The sequence below is a fragment of the Macaca fascicularis genome, chromosome 8, assembly GCF_037993035.2.
Source record: "Macaca fascicularis isolate 582-1 chromosome 8, T2T-MFA8v1.1".
In the NCBI taxonomy this organism is placed as follows: Eukaryota; Metazoa; Chordata; class Mammalia; order Primates; family Cercopithecidae; genus Macaca; species Macaca fascicularis.
This window is the reverse complement of record NC_088382.1, coordinates 120,069,366-120,094,559: the sequence shown is the minus strand read 5'-3', so window position 1 is coordinate 120,094,559 and position 25,194 is coordinate 120,069,366. Positions and strand designations below refer to the sequence as shown.

The 25,194-nt window shown below is 33.5% G+C and overlaps 1 long non-coding RNA gene across 1 annotated transcript in view; it reads right to left on the bottom strand.

Annotated features, from left to right (window-relative positions):
* Nucleotides 1-4,785: 4,785 nt before the first annotated feature.
* The window catches only part of LOC135964805 (uncharacterized), a 568,134-nt gene continuing 547,725 nt past the window's right edge, over nt 4,786-25,194 (bottom strand). The window contains exon 5 of the long non-coding RNA XR_010577459.2: nt 4,786-4,918. This is a non-coding gene — a long non-coding RNA (uncharacterized lncRNA). The remainder of the gene's footprint in view (nt 4,919-25,194) is intronic.

The window sequence follows — 25,194 nt, the reverse complement described above, 5'->3', positions numbered from 1 at the left end:
CAAAAAGCACATTTTGCGGAAAAAAAAAAAATACAAAAAAGAGATTAAAAAGCCGGAAAAGGACTAGCCACTAAAGAAGAGGAAGGAACAAAAAGAAGAATAATAAGGAAATCAAGAAAATATCCTTTTTTGTTAAGAAGGAAGGTATAGTCAACTGTATAAAATGTTACAGAGCAAGAGAATGCAGTAGAGCAGAATCTATGCCTTTAGATTTGGACAGATGGAAGTTTCTGGTGTCCCAGATCGAGTTTATCGGAGTGATGAGTAGGGAACACAATGAATGAGAGGTGAGGACATAGACACAGTGCCTTACAGAGAATCTCTCAGGAGTTGTGCTACAAAAGGATAAAGGAATGAAATTAATATCAAAAGGGGCAGTTAACTTTCCTTAATCTTCTTTCTTGCTTCCTTGCTTGATTGATCCCTTTCTTCGAAACTCTTCCTTTCTCCCCTTCCCTTCTTTCCCTTTGTTTCTTTCTCTCTCTCTCTCTCTTTTTTTTTTTTTTTTTTGGAGAGGGTGTTTATATTAAATCAGTTTTATTTTATATGAAGTTGAGATTTATAGAAAAATTAATGATAGTAGAGTTCCCACATTCCCAATATTCAGTTTCCCCGATTATGTATATTTGCTAAAATTAATGATGCAATACTGATACATTATTATACTAAGGCCCATATTTTATTTGTATTCAGATTTTCTTATTTTCACCGAATGTCCTGATGCTGTTCTAGGATCCCATGAAGGGTATTACATTCCATTTAGTTATCATTTCTCCTTAGGCTCCTCTTGGATGTAATACTGCTATCGTTCCCTGTTAATGATTGCCTTGACAGTGATCAGGTATATTTTAGACTCTCCTTTAATTGGGATTGGTCTGTTGTTTTTCTCATGATTAGACTGATTTTATGGGTTTTAGAGAGAAAGACTACAGAGGTAAAATCTAATCCCATCACAAAATCAAGGGTGCATATCATTCACACGATTTATCATTGTAGATGATAACCTTGAGTTAGTGATTGTCAGGTTGTACTACTTTAAAGTTACTATTTTTCTCTTTCCTTCAGAAAGAATCAACTATGTGCAGCCCAGGCTCCAAAGAGTGGCAAGTAATGTTACCCTCCTTAAGAGCCTCTTTCATATAAATTATTTAGGATCTGTCAATATAAGATACAGTATAAGATATTTGCCTCTTTTCTTCCCCTCTATTTGTGTAAATATTCAATCATTTGCTTATACTTTTATGGACTCCTGCACATTTATTTTATACTTTCTGTTATAATCCAACAATACTATGTATTATTTTAATTTGTTTTGCTTACACTGTTCCAGACTTAGCCATTGGGAGCTCTTTCATTTGGCTCCTGTGACCTTTTGATATGCCTTCTTCATTGTGCATTTTTTGGAGCACTTTTTCCTTTCTGGCACTACAAGACACTCCAGGTTTATCTAGTGTATTTCCTGCTCCATTCCTAGGATCAGCCATGTCTCCAATAAGCTCTTTTTTCTTGTACTGAATGAGGAATGGATAAGAAACCATATTTGATTGTTAGAGACTCTTGTTGCTAACAGTGTTTTCGCTTCTGAAGCCCATCAGCTAAAAGAGGAAAGAAAGTGTGTATACTAGCTTGTGTATATACAATATCTGTAAATATTTTCTGTACATACACATCTATATCTCTATTATGATAAGCATGATTTATACTCATGAGATCATACCTCTATCTCTAATTCATTATTATGTGAATCATTCCTGTTTTCCTCCCTTGCTTATCTGTATACCAAGCTCTGAAATAGTGAGAAATAGTTTTCACAATGCAATATTCGCTTTTTTACTTACTCAATTCTAGTACATATGTATCAAAACAGAACTAACACATATTCCTGTGATAAACAATTTTGTCAACTAGAATACAGTTATCATTTACAGTTTACTTTGCACTTAGACTTACAGTTTCAAAGCTTACTTAGGTCAGCATTTTTCCCACCCCCACCTTTAGTGAGATTGTTTTACACGTTTGCAATACAGTTGGTTTTATCTGCTGTCATATTCTGCATTGATCCTAGAATCTCTCAACTTCTTAAAGGATTTTTTAATTGCAGACATCAATTATGTAATGTAAAATTCTGTGTATTTACAAAAATATAGTGACATCTGTCTATGATTATAGCATTATACAGAATAGATTCTCCACCCTAAAACATCCCTAGTGCCACATTAATCCAATCCTTTTCTTTCCCCTGATTCTTGTCAACCAGTGATCTATTTCTAATCTCTATAGATTTGCCTTTTGCAGTAGATCATATAGTTGAAATCATACAGTATGTAGCCTTTTTAGGAATATTCCACTTAGGAATAAACATTTAAGATTCATTAATGATTGTACATGTCTTGACAGCTTATTTCTGTTTATCACTTAAATACCATTCTACTGTATGGATGTACCACAGTTCATCTATTCACCTATTGAAGGACATCTTGATTTTCCAGTTTGGGAAGATTATAAATAATGTTATTATAAACATTTGTGTGCAGGTTTTTTGTGAACCTGAGTTGTCAAATCAGGTGAGATGAAATATGTTGGAACATGATTTTCTCAATAATATGTTAAGATTATAATTAACTGTGTAAAAAGTTGACCAAACTCTCTTCCAAAATGGCTGTATCATATGGATCCCTATCAGGAATAAATGAGAGTTACTGTTGGTCTATACCCTTATCAGAAATTAGTATTATCTGTATTTTGGATTTTAGCAAATCAAACAGATGTGTGGTGGTATCTTGTTATTTCAATTTGTGATTCTATAATGACAAATGGTGTTCAGTATATTTTTATATGCTCATTTGCTATCTTTATATCATGTTGGTGAGATATCAGGTCATATTTTATCTATTTTTAATTAGGTTGTCTTTTTTTTATTGTCAAGTTTTAGGAGTTTTTTTGGTAAAGTTTTAGATAACAAGTTCTTATGTGTTTTGCATATATTTTCTCCCATTTTTGATTTGACCTTTTAGTTTCTGTAATAGGTTCTCCAGATTTAAAAAAAAAGGATATATCTATATCTATATCTATATCTATTTTTAGATAGATAAATGGATATAGTGAGAAAATAATGTATTATAATAAATTATCTCATATTATAGCCTTCCCACTTCGGGGAAAACAATCTGCTTTACTTAATTTACCAATTAAAATATTAATCTCGTCCAGAAAAAAATCTCACAAACACACAGAGAATAATGTTTAATCAAATATGGCACCCCATGGCCTAGTCAAGTTGACACACAAAATTAACCACTGCAGTTTCTTAATCATGTCTTTTTGTGAAGATTTTAATTATAATAAGAAAGATTCAAAAGGAAAGGCTGGAAATCAAGAACAGTATAAAAAGAAATAATGACAAATATGTCAATGTAAGTGAGTAGACAGCCCAGAAATACCCTCACACAAATATAGTCAACTGATCTTTAAGGAAGGAACTCAAGGAGAAATTCTTTCAGAGGAGAAAGGAATATTTTCAACAGTGGTGCTACAACAATCGGACATTCACACACAAAAAAAGTTAATCGAACCACAGACTTTACACTTACAAAACATTTAAGTCAAAATAGATCACTGACTTAAATGTAAAATGCAAAACTTCAAGGCTTCTAGAATAAAACAGATCAGTTCTATGTAGCCTTACAGTTGGTAATTTTTCTTTAGATATAATATCAAAAGCATAATCCATGAAAGAAGAAAAGTGATAAGTTAGACTTTATTAAATTTTAAAACTCCACTTCATTGAAAGAGACCTTTTACCAGCTCACTGATTTGGAAAAGAAACAAAGATTTCAAGAACTGGCTCCTATTTGAATTTTTTCTGACCTAATTCCATGCCACTTTACATACACAACTAAAGTATGTTCTCTCAAAAAAGAAAGCAAAAAAGGAAATGAAAAATGATTTTTTAAAAAAGAGAGATAATACAGTTGTTTGCTTGGAGGCAGAATTGGTCACTTGCTTATTGAGAAATGGGTGTTTATCCTGACATTAATTCCTTAAATGTAATCAATGAAATAATTTTATTATTTAACAGATACAAAAAACCATCCATTTCTATAGTTAAATATTATTGGAACAAATAATGCAGTTTGGATCTTTGTCTGAGAAAATATTATTTTGCATATAGTGCAGTAAAGTACCAGGAAAATGAAATGTGGAATCTGACCATCCTTAAGTCAAAAATGCAGTACAGAGCTAATGTTTAATAGCTATATGATATTAACGTACTTAACTATCCTTTTCTGTAAATTTTTGTTAGTACACCATTGATATATTTATTTTGATCATGAAGATAACAGAAACAACACAAATATGGAAGAGGTCATAATCTGTTTTGAAAGGTTGTTTCATGCTGCCATATAGGTAATTCAGTTTCATTGTTCTGTTTGCCTTTACTCTTATTCAGGTACCAGGTGGTACCTTCTATGTCTAGAATCCATTAGCAAGTAGTGATTAGGATTCTAACCAGGTCTCCACGTTTGTCCTTGTGCTTATTCATACTCATCATTACCAGTGCCTTCTGAGATACTTAAGATGGATAATGTCCCTTTGCTGTCCCTTCCCAACTAGTGAATCTTCCCCATATGACAAAAGCCAGCTGTCTTTGGAGTTTACACTATTTTTAAAATAATAAACAAAGTAGATCTGAGAAGATAAGTAAAGACTAAGAAGAAAAGAAGTCACCATGTTACCTTTTTAAAGTCGCCCATTCTAGTGCCCCACACAATTTTTCAAGAAAGGTCTTCACTCTCCATCTTCAGAGACGTTTTCACACCTGGGTCTTCCCAAGTGTTGTACAAAAGAGAATGTCCTCATCTTAGGCTCTGTTTGTATCAGTTTTGACCGGATTTTGGAGAAAGAGTAGATTGAAAACCTAGAAGTGTTTTAAAGTCACAATCTCTTATAAATGATGATAGAATAAACAAACAAAAACAAAAAATAAATAAAAAACAAAATAAATACAGAATATTTGAATACTGTCAATATTGAATACTGTCAATATTTGAATACTGTCAAATAGTGAATTTTATACAATATTACATCCAAACCCTGAAAAATACACATTATTTTCAAGTTTGGCATTTTATAAACACTTGACTATAAAATAATTCTAAATAGATTTCAAATACTTCAAAATATTGAAATATTAGAGTATGTGCTCTGCTTACAAAGAATTAAATTAGAAATTGCAAAATGGTATACTATCTGGATAATAAGTATAAGAAACTTAAGTGACTGTATTAATTTTATTTTTCATTTTTTATTTTTGTGGGTACATAGTAGATGTATATATTTATGAGGTACATGAGATATTTGATACAGGCATACAATGCATAATAATCACATCCAGGGAAATGGGGTATCCATCACCTCAAGAATTTATCCTTCTTTTGTTACAAACAATGCAATTATACACTTTTAGTTATTTTTAAATGTACAATTAATTGTTGTTGACTATAACCACCCTGTTGTGCTATCAAACACTAGATCTAATTTATTATATTTAACTATATATTTTCTTACTCATTAATTATCCCATTCCCCACCCTCAGAGTGACTATCCTTCCCAGCCTCTGGTAACCAATATTCTATAGTAGATCTTCACAAGTTCAATTGCTTTAGCTTTTAATTCCCACAAATAAGTGAAAACATGTGAAGTTTGTTATTCTGTGCCTGGCTTATTTCATTTAAAATAATCACTTCCAGTTCTGTCCATGTTGTTGCAAATGACAGGATCATTTATTTTACAGAGGAATAGTGCTTCCTTGTGTATATATACTACATTTACCTTATACATTCCTCTGTTGATAGACATTTAGGTTGCTTCCAAATCTTGGTTAGTATGAAGAGTGCTGCAACAAATATGGGAGTGCAGTTATCTCTTCGATATACTGATTTCTTTTCTTTTCTTTTCTTTCTTTTTTTTTTTTTTTTTTCTGAGACTAAGTCTTGCTTGATGCCCAGGCTGGAGCGCAATGGCGCGATCTCGACTCACTGCAAGCTCTGCCTCCAGGGTTCCCGCCATTCTCCTACCTCAGCCTCCCAGGTAGCTTGGACTACATGCGCCCAGCACCACGCCCAGCTGATTTTTTGTATCTTTAGTAGAGACGGGGTTTCACCGTGTTAGCCAGGATGGTCTGGATCTCCTGACCACATGGTCCGCCCGCCTCGGACTCCCAAAGTGCTGGAATTACAGGCGTGAGCCACCATGGCCGGCCTGATTTCCTTTCTTTTGGATATATACCTAGCAGTAGGATTGCTGGATCATATGTTAGTTCTATTTTTAGTTTTGTGAGGAACTTCCATACTCTTCTCCATAGAGGTTGTATTAACTTACATTCCCCACAGCAGTGTACAAGGATTTCTTTTTCTCTACAACCTCGCCAGCATTTGTTATTGTCTGTCTTTTAAATAAAATTCATTTTAGCTGGCATAAGATGACATCTCATTGTAGTTTTCATTTGCATTTCTCTGATGATCAATAATATTGAGCACGTTTTCATAGGTCTGTTTGTCATTTGTATGTCTTCTTTTTGAGAAATGTCTATTCAGATCTTTGACTTATTTTTTAATCAGATTATTAATTTTTTCCTGCTGAATCATTTGTACGTTCTGGTTATTACTCCCTTGTTAGATGGATAGTTTGTCAGTATTTCCTCCAGTTCTGCAGGTTGTCTCTCCACTTCGTTGTTTCCTTTGCTGTGCACTAGTTTGTTTTGTTTTATTATTTGATATAATTCCATTTGTCCATTTCTGCTTTGGTTGCTTATCCTTTGGGATATTACTCAAGAAATCTTTGTTCAGTCCGACATCCTGGGGCATTTCCAGTAACTGTGCCTGACTTACTTCACTTAAAATAATAACTTCCAGTGGACAGATCTGGAAGTTATTATTTTAAGCGAAATAAGCCAGGCACAGTTACTACGATGTCTCCCTGTAATAGTTTCATAGTCTGAGGTCTCAGATTTAAGTCTTTAATCAACATTTACTTTCTTCTTGTATATGACAAGATATAGAAATCTAGTTTCATTCTTCTGCATATGGATATCCAGTTTTCCCAGTGCCATTTAATGAAGAAATTGTACCTTCCCCAATGTATGTTCATGATACCTTTTGTGAAAATGAGTTTTCTATAGATGTATGAATTTATTTCTGAGTTCTCTATTCATCCAATTGATCTATGTGTTGGTTTTCATGCCAGTACTATGAGGGTTTGTTTACTATAGCTGTGTAGTATACTTTGAAGTCAGATAGTGATTCCTCCAGTTTTATTCTTTGTGCCCAGGATGGCTTTTTTAAATTCTGTTTTTTTTTTGGGCGGTGTGTGTGTGTGTGTGGTTCTATAAAAATTTTAAGATAGCTTTTCACACTTCTGTTAAAAATGTGATTGGTATTTGGTATTGCATCAAATCTGTAGATTGCTTTGGGCAGTATCTTCATTTTAATGATCTTGATTGTTCCTGTCAATGAACATAGCATATCTTTCCATTTTGCGTGTGTGTATCTTCTTCAATTTCTTTTGTCAATGTTTTATATTGTTCATTGTAAAGATCTTTTACTTCTTTGAATAAGTTAATTCCTAGGTATTTTATTTTATTTGTAGCTATTGTAAATGGGATTACTCTTTTGACTTCTTTTTCAGATTGTTGGCTGTTGACACATAGAAATGCTATGGATTTTTGTATGTTGACTTTGTGTCCTACAACTTTACTGAATTTGCCTATCACTTCTAATTTTCTTTTAGTGAAGTCCTTAGGTTTTTCCAAATATAAGGTCATATTATCTACAACCAAGAATAATTTTACTCCTTTCTTTACAATTCGGATGCCTTTTATTTCTGTCTTTATTTTTATTTTTTTATTTTTATTTTTTTGGTTGGTCTAGAGAGGACCTCCACTAGTATGTTGAATAACAGTGGTGAAAGGGAGCATTCTTGCCTCCTTGCAGATCTTAGAGAAAAGGCTTTCAGTTTTTCCCCTTTCAGTATGATCTAGCTATGGGTCTGGCACCTATGACTTTTACTGTATTGAGTTATGTTCCCTTTATACCCTGAATAACCTACTTTGTTTAAGTGTACCTCTCTTGTTTTTGTTTGGGTTCCATTATCATTGAACCTTTTTCCATCTCTTCATTTTCACTCTGTCTGTATCTTTATAGGTGAAGTGTGTGTTTTTGGAGGCAAGAACTCATTGGGTCCAGCCTTTTTTTTTTTAAATCCATTCAGCCACTGTATGGGTTTTGATTTGAGAGTATATTTCATTTACATTCAATGTTAATATTGATAAGTAAGAACTTCTGCCATTTTGTCATTCATTGTTGCTTTGTGGTCTTCACTCCTTTTCTTTCTTCTTGTCTTCATTTTCATGAGGATGACTTTCTCTTGTAGCATGTTTTAATTTCTTGATTTTTATTATTTATGTATCAATTGTAGGTCTTTTTTTTTATTTGAAGTTACCATTAACCTTGAAAATAACACCTAATACCCATCATTTTAAACTAACAAGCTAACATTGATTGCATAAACAATCTAACAGATAAGCAAAGAGAAAACTAATAAAAACTCAACAGTAATTTCATCCCTCTGCTTTTAAATTTATTGTGTTTCTATTTATATCTTATGCTGTCTATGTCTATAAAAGTTGTAGTTATTATTTTTGACGGGTGAATTTTTTAGTCTTTCTACTCAAGATAAGAGTAGTTTACATACCAAAAGTACAGTGTTATAATATTCTGTTTTCTGTGGAATTACTATTACCAGTGAGTTTTGTGCCTTCAGATGATTTCTTATTGCTCATTAATGTCCTCTTCTTTCAGATTGTAGAACTACCTTCAGCTTTTCTTGTGGGAAAGGTCTGGTATTAATTAAATTTCTCAGCTTTTGTTTATCTGAGAATATCTTTATTTCTCCTTTGTAATTGAAGGATGTTTTCACTGGATATACCATTCCAGAATGAAATTCAAAATATAAAACTCAATTGAATCTCTCTATATTATCAGTATAATTAATATTGATATATACATCATGCTGTTGGCATTATCAACATTTAATAAAACCCTAAGGATGAACTTAATGGAAAATATGCAAGACCTGTACATTGAAAACATCAACATATTGCTTAGGAAATTTTTTTTAAAACTACATAATTTGAGAGATATATCATGCTCTTGGTTCAGAAAATTTAATATTGTTAAGATGTCATTTCTCCCTAAATATATCCATAGATTTAATCTCTATCAAAATCTCTCTCAAAATCTTAGCAGGCATTTGCAAAGACTGTTAAGTCTATCTCTAAAATTTATTTGGTGAAAATAGGGAATAAATAGCAGAAATGATATTGATGAACAAAAGTATCAGACCTGATTTCAAAACTTATTATAAAGTTAAGTGTAACTGGTATACATACCTATATAGAAGAATGAAACAGAATACAGAGTACAGAAATAGACCCACACATGTATGGTGGTTTGATATTCAACAAAGTGGACAAAGTGAATCTTTACTCCAGAGCTTTCTGAAATATTATTGCATCCAGGCACATTTGGAAACTGATATTATCTGTAACTTAAACAAGTAACTGAAAAACTCGATTACCTCAGACTCTCTCTAGAGGCATCAGGGTCTAAAAGAATATCTTGGTACATCTGTAACCTGGGACACAAATTTGTGAGTCCTACCTCATTTAACTAAATTTACTTGTAAATGACTAAATAAAGTCCTATTGGGAAAAATGTTAGCTTGAGAGCTAGGTGAAAATAAAATTACATTTTTGTATAGTTGAAGTTTTTAGACATCACTCTTTGTGAAATTTCAACTCAGCCCTTGTTACATATAGTGGTATGCCCAATGCATGAACCAAATTCTAGCTCTACTCATGGACAATCAGAAGATAAGGGCTGAAGCCTCACTTTCTAAAGACCTAAGTAGCTTCATGTCTGGGGCATTAACACTGACTTTTTATTGTGAGATCCTTTTTTATTACTGCTATCCCAACATAATTATTTGTTGCAGTGTATCTGAGAAAAATCAAGAGCAAGAAATCAAGAAAAAAATTGACATTCAAGGGCATTGAAATAAAATCAGGTAATTCAGAGAGAATCAATTAAAACCATATCCTTAGGTGAACAGACAATAGATATAAAGTGGGATCTGACAAGATGAGAGCAACACAGAAAAATATGTTCTACTTATTGTAGGTTCCATATAGTCAATGCATAAGAAAGAACTGCTTACTGGTGTTGTTCATAAACTGGAACAAAAGACTAAGAATGAGTGTGAATTTCTCTGGAAGTCTCTAAAATTATAATGCGTATGGAATAACCTACCCTAAATTGCCTTAAAATTGAGAAGTATAAAAAAAATCGGCCGGGCGCGGTGGCTCAAGCCTGTAATCCCAGCACTTTGGGAGGCCGAGACGGGCGGATCACGAGGTCAGGAGATCGAGACCATCCTGGCTAACACGGTGAAACCCCGTCTCTACTAAAAAAAAAAAAAATACAAAAAACTAGCCGGGCGCGGTGGCGGGCGCCTGTAGTCCCAACTACTCGGGAGGCTGAGGCAGGAGAATGGCGTGAACCCGGGAGGCGGAGCTTGCAGTGAGCTGAGATCCGGCCACTGCACTCCAGCCTGGGCGACAGAGCGAGACTCCGTCTCAAAAAAAAAAAAAAAAAAAAAAAAAAAAAAAATCTGTACCCTCATTTCATTCTAAAGTCAAAGGGGAAGGAAATAAAAATTTTTCTTTCTATATACTAAGTACAAGTAACTTTATAACACTTATATTTTATATCCACTCATGTGGTGGGTGCATTTTTATTAGTGCTTCTTACAGATAAAGTAAAGACTCAGAGAAATTAAATAGGTTGCCAAAGAACACACAGATGGTAAGTGGTGAGCTTGGACTTTGTGCTTTGTTTTAAATCTGAATTTTGTGATTTTTCTATTATGCTAGGGAAAAATAACTACAATGAGAATGTTCACATTTTATATAGAGCGAAATTATTTTAGTTCGTAGTTTGTTTTCAGTGGCATATTTTAAGTTGCTTCAATAAGCATTTCAAATTTCATTTTTAATATCATTTATTGAACTTTCTCACTATTCTGGAACAATTAGAAGCTGATGTTTCCATTATCCTTCGGGAGGGAAATTGGAAAAAAAGAAATTGCCTTTTATATAAAATCATCCACAAGGTCTATGGAAGAGCAATACAGTTTCCTAGGTCCCTGTAATAGCAGCTTACCCTGATAGCATTCCTTTGATGACACAAAGCACAACAGAGGATTTTAAATATGAATTTGCTGAATTAAATTATTTTCCTAGATATGTGGAACAAAGTGCATCCTCGCCCTGGCATAGCCACTTTTCCATTTCTCCTTAAATATTAAGAATATGTACAAAATTAATTTTGATTATTTGATCACATTTTTTTAACCTCTGGATAAAAACAATCATTAGATTTACCATTTAAAGGAATATAGAGATCATATGACCAACTCTTACTTTTCAGAAAAGATTTCTTTTTTAATTTTCTTTTTCCATTCTTTTTTTTTTTTTTTTTTTCCTATTAAACTTTAAGTTCTGGGTTACATGTGCAGAACGTGCAGGTTTGTTACATGGGTATACATGTGCCATCATGGTTTGCTGCACCCATCAACCTATCATCTAGGTTTTAAGCCCTGCATGCATTAGGTATTTGTCCTCATGCTCTACATCATCTTACGTGCCACCCCCGACAGGCCCCAGTATATGACGTTCCCTTCCCTGTGTCCATGTGTTCTCATTGTTCAGCTCCCACTTATCAGTGAGAACATGCAGAATTTGGTTTTCTATTCCTGCATTAGTTTGCTGGGAATGATGGTTTCCAGCTTTATCCATGTCCCTACAAAGGACATGAACTCATTCATTTTTATGGCTGTGCAGTATTCCATGGTGTATATGTGCTACATTTTTTTTAAAATTCACTTTAACACTGATGGGCATTTGGTTTGGTTCCAAGTCTTTGCTATTGTGAAAAGTGCTGCAATAAACATACGTGTGCATGTGTCTTAGAGTAGAATAATTTATAATCCTTTGGGTATATACCCAGTAATGGAATTGCTGGGTCAAATGGTATTTCTGGTTCTAGATCCTTGTGAGGAATCGCCACACTGTCTTCCACAATGGTTGAACTAATTTACACTCCCACCGTCAGTGTAAAAGCATTCCCATTTCTCCACTTCCTCTCCAGCATTTGTTGTTTCCTGACTTTTTAATGATCACCATTCTAACTGGTGTGAGATGGTATCACACAGTGGTTTTGATTTGCGTTTTTCTAACAACCAGTGAAGATGAGCAGTTTTTCATATGTTTGTTGGCCCCATAAATTTCTTATTTTGAGAAGTGTCTGTTCATATCCTTCATCCACTTTTTGATGAGGTTTTTTTTTTTCCTTGTAAATTTGTTCACGTTCCTTATAGATTCCGGATATTAGCCCTTTGTCAGATGGATAGATCGCAAAATTTTTCTCCCATTCTGTAGGTTTCCTGTTCACTCTGATGATAGTTTCTTTTGCTGTGCAGAAGCTCTTTAGTTTAATTAGATCCCACTTATCAATTTTGGCTTCTGTTGCCATTGCTTTTGGTGTTTCAGTCATAAAGTCTTTGTCAATCCGTATGTCCTGAATGGTATTGCCTAGGTTTTCTTCTAGAGCTTTTATGATTAGGTTTTACATTTAAGTCTATAATTCATTTTGAGTTAATTTTTGTATGAGGTGTAAGGAAGGGGTCGAATTTCAGTTTTCTGCATATGGCTAGCCAATTCTCCCAGCACCATTTATTAAATATGGAATCCTTTTCTCATTTGTTTTTGTCAGCTTTCTAGAAGATCAGATGGTTGTAGCTGTGTGGTGTTATTTCTGCAGCCTCTGTTCTGATCCATTGATCTATATATCTGTTTTTGTACCAGTACCATGCTGTTTTGGTTACTCTAGCCTTCTAGTGTCATTTGAAGTCAGGTAGTGTGATGCCTGCGCTTTGTTCCTTTGCTTAGGATTGTCTTGGCTACACGGGCTCTTTTCGGGTCCATATGAAATTTAAAGTAGATTTTTTTCTAACTCTGTGAAGAAAGTCCATGGTAGCTTAATGGGAATAGCATTGAATCTATAATTTACTTTGGTCAGTATGGCCATTTTCACTGTATTGATTCTTTCTATGCATGAGCATGGAATATTTTTCATTTGTTTGTGTCCTCTCTTAATTCCTTGAGCAGTAGTTTGTAGTTCTCCTTAAAGAGGTCCTTCACATCCCTTGCAAGTTGAATACCTAGGTATTTTATTTTCTTTTTAGAAATTGTGAATGGGAGTTCACTCATGATTTGGATCTCTGTTTGTCTATTTTTGGTGTATAGGAATCTTTGCCATTTTTTGCACATTGATTTTGTATCCTGAGACTTTGCTGAAGTTGCTTATCAGTTTAAGGAGTTTTAGGGCTGAGACAATGGGGTTTTCTAAATATATGATCATGTCATCTGCAAAGAAAAACAATGTTACTTCTTCTCTTCCTATTTGAATACCCTTCATTTCTTTCCCTTGCTTGATTGACCTGGCTAAGATCAGAGCAGAAGTGAAGGAGATAGAGACACGAAAAGCCCTCCAAAATATCAATGAATCCAGGTGCGGGTTTTTTGAAAAGATGAACAAAATAGATAGACAACTAGCCAGTCTAATAAAGAAGAAAAGAGAGAAGAATCAAATAGACACAATAAAAATGATAAAGAGGATACCACCACCGGTCCCACAGAAATACAAACTACCATCAGAGAATACTATAACCACCTCTACAAAAATAAACTAGAAAATTTAGAAGAAATGGATAAATTCCTGGACACATACACTCTCCCAAGACTCAACAAGGAAGAAGTCGAATCCCTGAATAGACCAATAACAAGTTCTGAAATTGAGGCAGTAATTAATAGTCTACCAACCAAAAAAATCCCAGGACAAGATGGATTCACAGCTGAATTCTACCAGAAGTACAAAGAGGATCTGGTATCATTTCTTCTGAAACTATTCCAAATAGTAGAAAAAGAGGTACTCCTCCCTAACTCATTTTATGAGGCCAGCATCATTCTGATACCAAAACCTGGTAGAGACACAATTTCAGGTCAATATCCCCGATGAAGATCAATGCAAAAATCGTCAATAAAATACTGTTAAACCGAATCCAGTGGCACATCAAAAAACGTTTTCACCACGATCAAGTCAGCTTTGTCTCTGAGATACAAGGCTGGTTCCAAATATGCGAATCAATAAACGTAATCTATCACATAAACAGGACCAATGACAAAAAGCACATAATTATCTCAATGGATGCAGAAAAGGCCTTTTATAAAATTCAACACCCCTTCATGCTAAAAACGCTCAGTAAACTAGGTATTGATGAACGTATCTCAAAATAATAAGAGCTATTTATGACAAATCCATAGCCCATATTATACTGGATATCAATAGCTGGGAACATTCCCTCTGAAAACTGGCACAAGACAAGGATGCCCTCTCCCACCACTCCTACTCAACATAGAAAGTATTTGAAGAGTTAGTAAAGCAATGCCACGCCCAGAGTCTGGATCTCCTGACTCCAGATAATGGTTCTATCTTCTGTGTCCCACTGACTTTCATTTACCCATGTAGTTTATTATTGTCTAACTAAAAACAATCTTTAAACATTTGAGAATCTTTTTGAGAAACTCAATTGTTGTCAAAGAATACGTTTACATAGTGTTCAAAATGCCACCATACTGAGTATGCTGCTATAATAAGACTAAGCCGAACCCTACTGCCAATTTTAAAAAGCAGCAGCACAAGGAAAATCAACAAACTCTAAAATCTTGTCATACAGTGTATGGTCTATTGGTATGCCTCTTATTTCTTCGTGACAGCTTCTGAGTAAGAATTCTTATGTTTCATCTTGTCTGCATTTTACACTATTGAGATAAGTTCAGAGACATCTTACAATTAATGTATGTAAGAATTATAAGCAATGGAGAAGCTTACCAGAGAAATATCAGTTTCAATAGAAATTCTACCTAGTATAGATTCCTGTAAAAAGTTGTCAAGCCCACCCCAAAATAAGAAATTTAAAAACGAATCAAATTACATGTGCAGTCTATACAATGTAATATGACAGTTACTTAGGGTTTTGTTGTTATTGTTGTTCTTGTTTTAAATATCCAGGGAACAGAATCTAAATAGTACAATTTGTGGTAAATGTCAAGGAACATTATTCTAATAAATGCCATTGTAATTATAAGATGGAAATTGTTCTATTACACAATAAATAATCTGTTTTGATAGAAGGATCAAAGGTATAAATTTCATGATCATTCAGTAAAGGCACTTATTAGAAATTTTACTGGAGAGGAAAAAGATAGGAAGGGATAACAATCTGTAGTAAAACCATGCCACTTAGCAATACTATTGGTTTCTGGCTTTTTAAATATACTATGCACTGAATCCTCTTTTGAGAGAGTAATTATAATAATTTTAAATACATGAAAACCAAACACGAAGTTCATTAAAATTACATTTCCCAGTTAGGACAAAAGAAACGCAAAAATATGTTTCCTAAAGTTATAATACAGGTTCTCATTGTGAGAATCAATGAAATTTTACACATCACCTATCAGCAAAAATAAATTAACAAAATATCTCTGTTATTCTCTCTTTTTATAATTTTATTTTTTATTTTTTGCTATAGAAGAAGAAGTATTGAATAGGTAAATGTGGGAAACTACAAAGATATGGAGGATACTCTCAAAAACAGATTTTTGAGAGACAATATTAACATATATGAAGTAATTCAAACATAAGAAACATATTGTTCAACCACTTTTCTAAGTCAGAGCCTCTTAAGCTGGGTGAGATATTGACCCCTCGGCCCTCAGGGAAGCCAGGGACCATTCGTTTATCCCTTTGTGCCATATAAATATTGTGTGTTTTATGATATTGCCAATGGTAAAATATATTGGCCTGGACAACACATTTTATAGAGTGCTTAAAAAGGGAAACACTACTATGGATTTCAGGGAAGAAAAAAGATGGGGAATGTGGTTGATAGGATGCTTACAGTATTCAGCATATGAGAAAGCAGATATGTCTGCTTTCTTTCAAGTTTAGAATGCTTAGCTCAAAAGAGATCTGTCTGGCTGGTATCTGTCTGGCTTCTCAAGTTATACTGTCTGGCTGCCTATGTATATTTGAGGATAAGCAAGAGGGAAAGGAGGATAGTGTGAGCGGAAGCCAACGTGATTTTAGAACACTTGCAATTGATTCGCCAATTCAAGAGTCCTACAGAACTCAAGGTCAGTCTAACTCTAAGGTGAAAAACCCAGATCGATTTTGCAGTGGCTGAATGCTTCCCACAGCGCAAGCATATCCAGACCCATATGGAAAAATGTATTAGATTAGAGCATTTAGTTTATGAATCAGGCATGACTTATCTGTCCTTTAATGGAGTATAAAGTAATATTTCTAGTATCCCCCAAAGTGACACAATGTGATTTTAGAGATTCAAAATGAAGGTTCTCATGAGAAACTATTCAAAAATGGAAACAGACAACAGATCATTAATCTTTTAAGGCAAAGGTTTTGGAACCCTTAATTTTTTACTTTATGGAAACTCTAATTGTACTACACTTATCAAAATGTAATCAATGTATTTTTAGAACTTTTTTTAAGAAAATCACATTCTGCAGTTTTAGATGATCTAACCAAATGTATTTTAACTGTAAGAAACATGTATAGGCAAAAGTTATGCTTTTTAAAAATTGTTTCATTAACTGGAATACATAGCTAGCTCATCTTGTGACTACCTTTACAACATAATGAGTTCTTTTTTTCAAGAGATGTTTATATATTTATTTAAGAATAAATCGGATTTCTGAAAATGTTGTCAGGGAATAAATAGCTTTAGTGTCTTTTTATTTTAATAAAATTGGTAAAGCAATGAAAAGTTATTTGAAGTAAGCTTAATAAATATTAAATGTATTATTATGGTATTTGATGTTCAAAGTACCTATACACATTTTACAGGCAATTTTTATATTTAAAACCCTTTTATTTCTCTGAGGCCACTATTAAAATAGCTGACAGAGGATAATTTATTTTGTTCAGTGAATTCCTGATTGTTGTACAAGTAAAAGTTCTCTCACCTTTCATTCAACAATTCATCTTTCTGAAGTGATTTATTTTACTGTTTCCAGACATGCTTTATTACCTACAGACTTGGCATGTGCTTTTTCTTCCTTTGTTTCTGGAAATTGACTGAGTCCTAACTAGTATGCACATTATAACAAGTTATAAACTTGCAACATTTTACATTATTACAGAAATCCTGTTGTCTTGTTTTCATAATTTTACAAACATGCCTATATGCTGTTGTATAAAATTAAGAAAATATTAAGATGTAAATATATATATTATGTCAGATTATCTTTGATAAATAGGATGCAATTGTAGGGCCAGGCCCTGTGGCTCATGCCTGTAGTCTCAGCACTTTGGGAGGACGAGGTGGGCAGATCACCTGAGGTCACGAGTTCGAGATCAGCCTGGTCAACGTGGTGAAACTCCATCTCTACTAAAAATACAAAAATTAGTCAGGCATGGTAGTGCACGCCTGTAATCCCAATACTTGAGAATCTGAGGTAGGAGATTTGCTTGAACGTGGGAGGCAGAGGTTATAGTGAGCCTAGATTGTGCCACTGCACTCCAGCCAGGGAAAAAGAACGAGACTCCATTTCAAAAAGAAAAAAAAAAGTAATTATATTGCATATTAGGTGGCAAAATCAATAGTGAAATAGTATTTGGGGTATCAGAAATATTTATCGTTATCTCATGAGAATGTATCTGCTTAGTTTCTGATTAGTAGAGAAATGCTCCAACATGCAAGTGGCATTTATAGGAAAGAAAAAGAGATTACTTTTTATATTCTATATGCTAATGATATTGTGTTTAACTTGATGGTGTAAAAGAGAAAAATTAAAGACTAATAACTTTAATTAATGAGATTTAAAAAAAAACTGGGATCCAATGGATATAAACACTATGGCTTGTCGATATCTGTGTCATTGGCAAAGTTGTTTTCTCCAATTTTTTATTTGTAAAATTTCCCCTTCCAGCTCTGAAGTTCTATAATCATCTGCCACCAAAACATGTTATTGTAATTCTGAGATTATTTTACATATATTTTTTCACTTTACTCATATATATATACACACACACACACACACATGTGTGTGTGCACGGAACATACATATTTTGGTTTATTGACAAACAGTTGAATGTCTAGGAACTTTTTTTTTTTTTAGCTAACAACTATTAATTTGTATTCTGCTCCTTAGATGCACTTGCTTACAAGTTCAAAATCAGGCTGTGTTTGAAAAAGCAAAATTTAGATAAGAAATAATTACATCAGGGAACAGCAAAATGCTTTTGAACACTAGCTTGATCTATTATTCTTATTAGAATCTCCTTTGAAAAGATATTCTTTAAAGTGAGGCTGTACCTTTGAAACATGGCAGAAAGCTTTTGGAAAGTCTCAGGAAAAAGTTCAACAGGAATAAACACGCGGAAAATGTTCCTGCTTCTGCTCAACAATTAATTGTATGTAAATAAGAAATACATTGACTCCCCTTTGTTATAAAAGTTGCCTCTAATGTTACCTTTCCCTCAGTCTCTGGTTTGCTTTTTTAAACAATTTTAATGACTTCTTTCAGCATGCTTTATAAGCAATTTATGCCATTTTCTATTTGAAGACTTTCCAGATGGAGAGTTCTGTCATGAAGCTGAGTGCCTTTATCTCAAACTTTGCCAAGCAAAAGGCAGAAATGTGGGAGTCATGACTATATAAATGGTTGATGAAATTGTAAGACTGGGTTATATGAGAGAGAGGGACATCAAATATACACCAGCCATGGGGAAGTATTCTGATAGGAAAAGGAAAAGGAAGAGTGCGTCGTGTTTTAGAAGGTAAGGAACAGGAAAGTTTTGGTAATTAACAGTTGGTGCATATTGCCTAATGCTTTGGATTTCAATTAGGATAAGAGCTAAGTCATTCACATTGACATTGGATAATATAGAGGATGAATGCCCTTGATGAAGCTGGATTAGACAGACTTTGAAGAAAAATGATGAAAAGTATTCTTAGTTGAAGAATGAATGTGAATATGAGAAAGTCAGTTAGTGAGTCTAAAATATTCTGAAAAGGTAAGTTGAGCAAGAATATAGAGCTAAATACTGGTAACTAAACATGATATAGATGGAAAGCTTTTTTTTGTTTGTTTTGTTTAGAAACATGTACTAAAGTGGGAAACTAGAGCCAATAGAGAGGGAGAGATTAAACATAAATAAGAATAAGGATGGCCTTTGAGTCAGAAAAACAAAGCATTACAGAAGAAAGTAGCCATAAATATGGGGTAAGTAAAGTGAGAATGGCTGCATATACAGAAAAATGAACACATGTGGATGGGAATAGGAAGTTGGTCAACCTCACTCTTTTATTTCCTTTATATAGTGAATTAAGAGGCTTTCTTATATACTTAAAGACTAGGTATTTTTAATGTAATACATTAAGTTATAATTCTAGTACAAAAAGTCACACTTTGTTTCTTCCTCCTTTTCAATATCTAGTGATACCGATAAGTGTATATTTAAGAGCATGCTCTATCTTATGGACATTAATAAATTAGTTTTCATTTTAGAGGTAAAGACTATGTCACCTTCTAACTAGAGATGGTCTCTGAAAACTAATAGATTATTAATGTTTTATTTACAAATAAAATTATCCTATTCAAATATATGTTATTAAAACCTCTTATGAAAAGCCTTTTGAGGTTTGTTATTCCACAGCCATTGCTAAAAAATGTGATGTGAATAGTTACATTTGGGGTTGTGCAATGTAGCAGTTGCTTTTATGATCCAAGAGTCACGGATCCGCCACATGTTCCACTTGGTCATAAGGTTACTCCTCTGATGGCTATAAGGCAATTTCAGAGATTAGATCCATGCATAAAAAGAGCTCTAATTTGGTGTGTTAAAGAACAAGGATGATAGTTACTCCACTGTAGGCCAACTGGTGCTTTCCTCATTTCCTACATCCAGATATTAATGAAAGCAACTCAAGATACATGCTCATATAAATGAAGTCTGTTTTAAAACTATGGAATCCTCTGGTTTTTATATATAAATTTTATATATATATATTTCCATAAAGTATATATATATTTAGAAAAATTTCTAAAAATTACTTTTCTTTCTCAAATTTTTAGCTGATAAATAATTACATATTAAGAATTCATTAATCAGTTCCTACTAAATGGAACTCTTCAATGATACTAGTCTTAACAGGAATAATGAAGTAAATTTCTAGTGTATTTCAAAACATCCTTATCTTTTAGTTATTTACTATTTTTTAGATATTTACTGCACTCAATATAGTTGACAGTGCACTAGAAGAACAAAATAAACAGAACATACATTTCTGTACTTTACTGATGATATCATTGCCATTTGTTTTGCCTCAAAGAAAGAGATTGGCATCCCTCTTTTTTTCTCTAAAAAGCACCATTTATTTTTCCTCAAAGCCATGAAAAGTTTTTTTTTTTTCTTTTGTGTTTCTAAAGCATTCAGACACCCACGAGGTCAGTCTCATACTTAGTGATAAGCTGAAAACCATAATAATAATTTGTGGATTTGCAGATGAATATATATAGTTTAGACAAGTTTAATGGAAGGAAAATTGAAATTCTCTGCTTAATAAGAAAACTCAAGTTTGGTCTGGGGCTTAGCAGAGGAAAAGGAAAGGCCTCGGCAAGATGACAAGGGTCTGGAGCAAGAAGAAAATGAATAGGTAGTGAAAAATTACCTTTCTTAGGAAATGCCTGATGCATTTCTAGAAAAAGTGATGCCTAACATTGGATTTAAAGTTATTTCCCCATGGGAAATGGTAGTTCATGCCTGTAATCCCAACAGTTTGGGAGGTCAAGGTGGAAGGATCACTTGAGTCCAAGTGTTCAAGACCAGCCTGTGCAACATGTTGAGACCTCATCACTACAAAAATAAAAATTAAAAACGAAAGTTATTTCCAGCACCATGTGATAATTACATTCTGCTACTCCCTAACCTTGAGAAAGGTCTGTCAACTAAAACCACCTGGTGACAGGGTAAATAGGTGTGAATGAAGTGGCAGTGACAAAATCTAGCACAGGGCACCACTGTAGAAGTAAGTTAAAGCAGAAAAGGCAGCTGTGTAGGCTGATTCATCAACAAAAATGAAAGAAACTACTTGTTCTACATGTAATAGAAGAATGGGATCTTTAAGGTGGAGGACAGATGTTCAAATGCTACTTAACATCTATAGCAAATACTCATAATGCCCAAATTGCCTCATTCCCAGAGAAATCTGAGTGAGACAGCAGAGCAGAGCAGAATCTGAGTGAACATAGATTCACTGCAACCCTTTCTATGTCACTATTGTCTTCTAAATTGGAAAAGTATTAAAAATAACATGCAATAGTTTAAATTAATCAACCCTAAGCAAACCACATTAAATATGTGAAAACACACTTTTAATATATTAACATTGTGAAAAGGTGGGTAAGTGAGAAAGGTTAAGCAGTACCCCCTTTCGAGCAGAGGGGGAAACTTTTGTGAGGGGTTGAAGAAGGCAGATCACTGAGAAGTTGCTTCCTGAGCAAGAACAAATTATATTCCAGGGCTAATGAGAACATGAGAGAGGGTGAATTATCAGCCTCTTATAGCTATTATTAATCTATGGTTTCCAGCAATTTGCTTGGATTCTAAGAAATATTTAAGGCATTTCAAGGCAGGCAAGACTCTGAGAGGCATCACAACTTTCTTGTAAGTTTCATTATGAAACAGTTGAGTCAAAATTCTATTCATTAATTTACTTTTTTTTTTTTTTTTAAGTATTTACCAAACACTGCAGAAGCAGCTATGAATAAGACCTATTTTGTTTTTGCCTTTCTGGAGTTTGTTGGTATTCTGGAGGAGCAGAGAAATAATAAGAACGTCTGTTGCTCTTTCTTCTGGTTACTATGACTACCTAACAAATTACCCCAAAATGCAGTGGCTTAAAACAATAACAAACATCCATCTGCCATTTGCACAGGACTGAGAGGGTGCAAAGGTTAGGGGCTGAAATCATATAAGGGCTCATTATTTACATGTGTAATGTTGGAGGCTGACTGTGAACTGAAACTTTTCTGTCAGGTGGAGGAACTATACACAGGCTTACTACGCCTGAGTGTTCTCAAAAGATGGTGTGTGGATTCTAAGTACTAGCAGTCAGAGAAAGGGGAGTGGGGGGGGGGGGGCGGGGGAGAGAGAAAGAGGGGGAGAGAGAGAGAGATAAACCTGTACTTTTATTGTTTTGGGTTTTGACCTATCCTTGAAAGTCACCAGCATTATGTATTAAAGCACATTCTATTCATTGCAACAGTCATTATGTCCAACCCAGATTCAAAAGGAGAGGAAACAGACACCATTTAATGTGTGGTGACAAGGTTCTAAAAATTTGTGAACTGAAAAGTGTCTGTGGTCATTTTTGGTATCTGCAATTTGGCACATTTTGTTATTTCAGCTTCTAATTTAATAAACAAAAACTTGAACATAGTATTATTTTAAAATACACATTTACTTAAAAATCTTTCATATTAAATGTATTTATGTCTCTTTATAGTTTTATTATTACTACTACTACTATTATAATTGGCTTGTAAACTTCCAAATCCCATTGGTCTTTAACTTTTTCTCAGTTAGAGACTAAAAGTTTGAGTGTAACATTCAAAAGTCAACATTGTAAGAAGTCTAGTGAAAAGACCTACATTAAATTTATTGGTTCAGAATATTTAACTTGAAATGTTTCTTCAGAAGAAAGTAGCATTTTATCAAGTGGTTTTTCACATTAACCTATAGAGAAAATATTATAAATAGACTGTGTCTACTACCCCCAGCTCACTCCAATAATAATTAGCATTCTGTTTTACTTCATGGTCATTTAACCTAGAAGAACTTGTTGCCCTGGCATAATGTAAATAAAGCTTTATCACAAGTAAGAATTCTATGTCATATAATATCATTCTAACACATTCTCTGTGTTATGTTCTACAGTAGAAATTGGTTCACCCTTAACAACAACAACAAAAAGTGACACAGCACCAGGTAAAGAAAACAATGAAAAAAACATAATTCTTAAAAAAATGTATTAGAAAAATGCGAAGAACATGCCAGTTTTGTTCAGATTAAAGGTAAGAGTCCATTAAGGTAGAAAGGGTCATTGCTGAAATGATTACAGTAGTCAAATGGCATCATCAGCCTAAACTTCATCATTTTTTTTAAAGGTTAGTAGGCAAGAGAATCTCTCTGCTCTTTGAAAATGTCAAATAAAATGTTACTTTTCAAAAGTGTGAATCATTGTTAATCTAAACATTTCAAGGACAAATAATATTAAGGAAATAAATACATTAACATTGATATAAGGACACTGAAAGAGAAAGAATAATGAAAGACTTACAAATGCAGTAGTAAAACAGTAGAACTAAAAGAAAACAAAAAGTAGAATGGTGGTTACAAGAGGAAGGAGAGTGGAGAGAATGAGGAGGTGATGGTCAAAGGATACAAATCCTCAATTAGACAGCAGGAAATTTTTTTTTTAAATTTGAGACATATTACACAGCATGATGAATACAGTAAATGTTATATTTTACATTTCAAAATTGCTAAGAGAATAACTTTCAAAAATTCTCATGACAATAAGTATTTGATGTGATGGATATGTTAATTGGCTTGATTTAATTATTCCACATCTTATTCATAAATTATAACATCACTTTTCACCCCACAAATATATACAACTATAGTTTGTCAATTTACATTTACAAATAAAATTTAGAAATTCAAGTACAGAGAAAAGAAAATTACTAAAACAGAAATAATAGGCAGAATTAAATGAACACAATTTGTGATAACACAACCTAATGGACTCACTTAAGAATAGGAGACCAGGGTACAATCTTTGCAGTAATTAGCTATTACTTCCTCTATCTCTCTGTACTTCCATTTCTTTCTTAAAAAAAGTAGTATTTGTCATGTACTACCTGGCAAGGCTGCTATAAATTAATACTAGTTTGTTTGTAACAGTTTTACATTAAGTTGGAGTCGGTTTCCAATTTTTGTGATTTTTAAACATAGATCTTTTGCCCATAAGCTAATGTACTAATATAACTGACTTTCTAAAAATAGAATTTCCAAATAAAAGAATATGTGCATTTTAAATTTTGAAGTATGTTAAACATATGGTTTATAGTATATAATACTGGCAGCTTGGCTGGTCATGTTTCTCTAATAAAATCACACAAGATAAGCCAATATTTTCAACTACCTGGGATGTAAAAACAAAAGAATGTGGAATATTTGGGAGTTCTTTATTCTTGAATTCCTGATGCCTAGAAGAGACCTAGTGTATGCACAGCACAACTTGCTGAAGTGAACCAAGAGATTAAAGATGGTCATCAAATCCATATGCATGTCAAACATTGGGCCGTTCCCAATAAACATGTCTCTCGCGACATGCTCTTCTCACATGAAGTACTCTTCTTCAAAGCTCATAGAAGTTCTTGTGAAGAACGACATATATAATTTATTGTCTTATATACTTCAATCCACAGTGGCTTATTCTCTTTTCTTAGGCAATTACACAAACTCCTGTCAAACAGAGATCCATCGTAATTGTATTTTTTTTAAAAAAAATATGCTTTAAATTTTATTTTGTATAAAATGTATGGTTATCATGGGATAATTTTATACATTTATGAGAATTTTTAATGCTAAAAATACGTTCAGAGCTTGGAAAGCATTCTTGTTCTTCTTCTTAGAAGAAAGAAGCTAAATAAACAGAATATCAACAACTCTTATCAGATACATTAGAGAATTCATGTCACAGGACAACTTGTAACCCCAAAACTATAGCAATAGAAAAGCGAATGCAAAAAATGTGATCATTTTTATATACTCACAGAGCTCTCTGTTCTCCTTAGCCAGGTCTACCGTCAAAAAAAACTATTTTAGCATTGCCTAAACAACCTGAGTTTTACCAAAACCTGA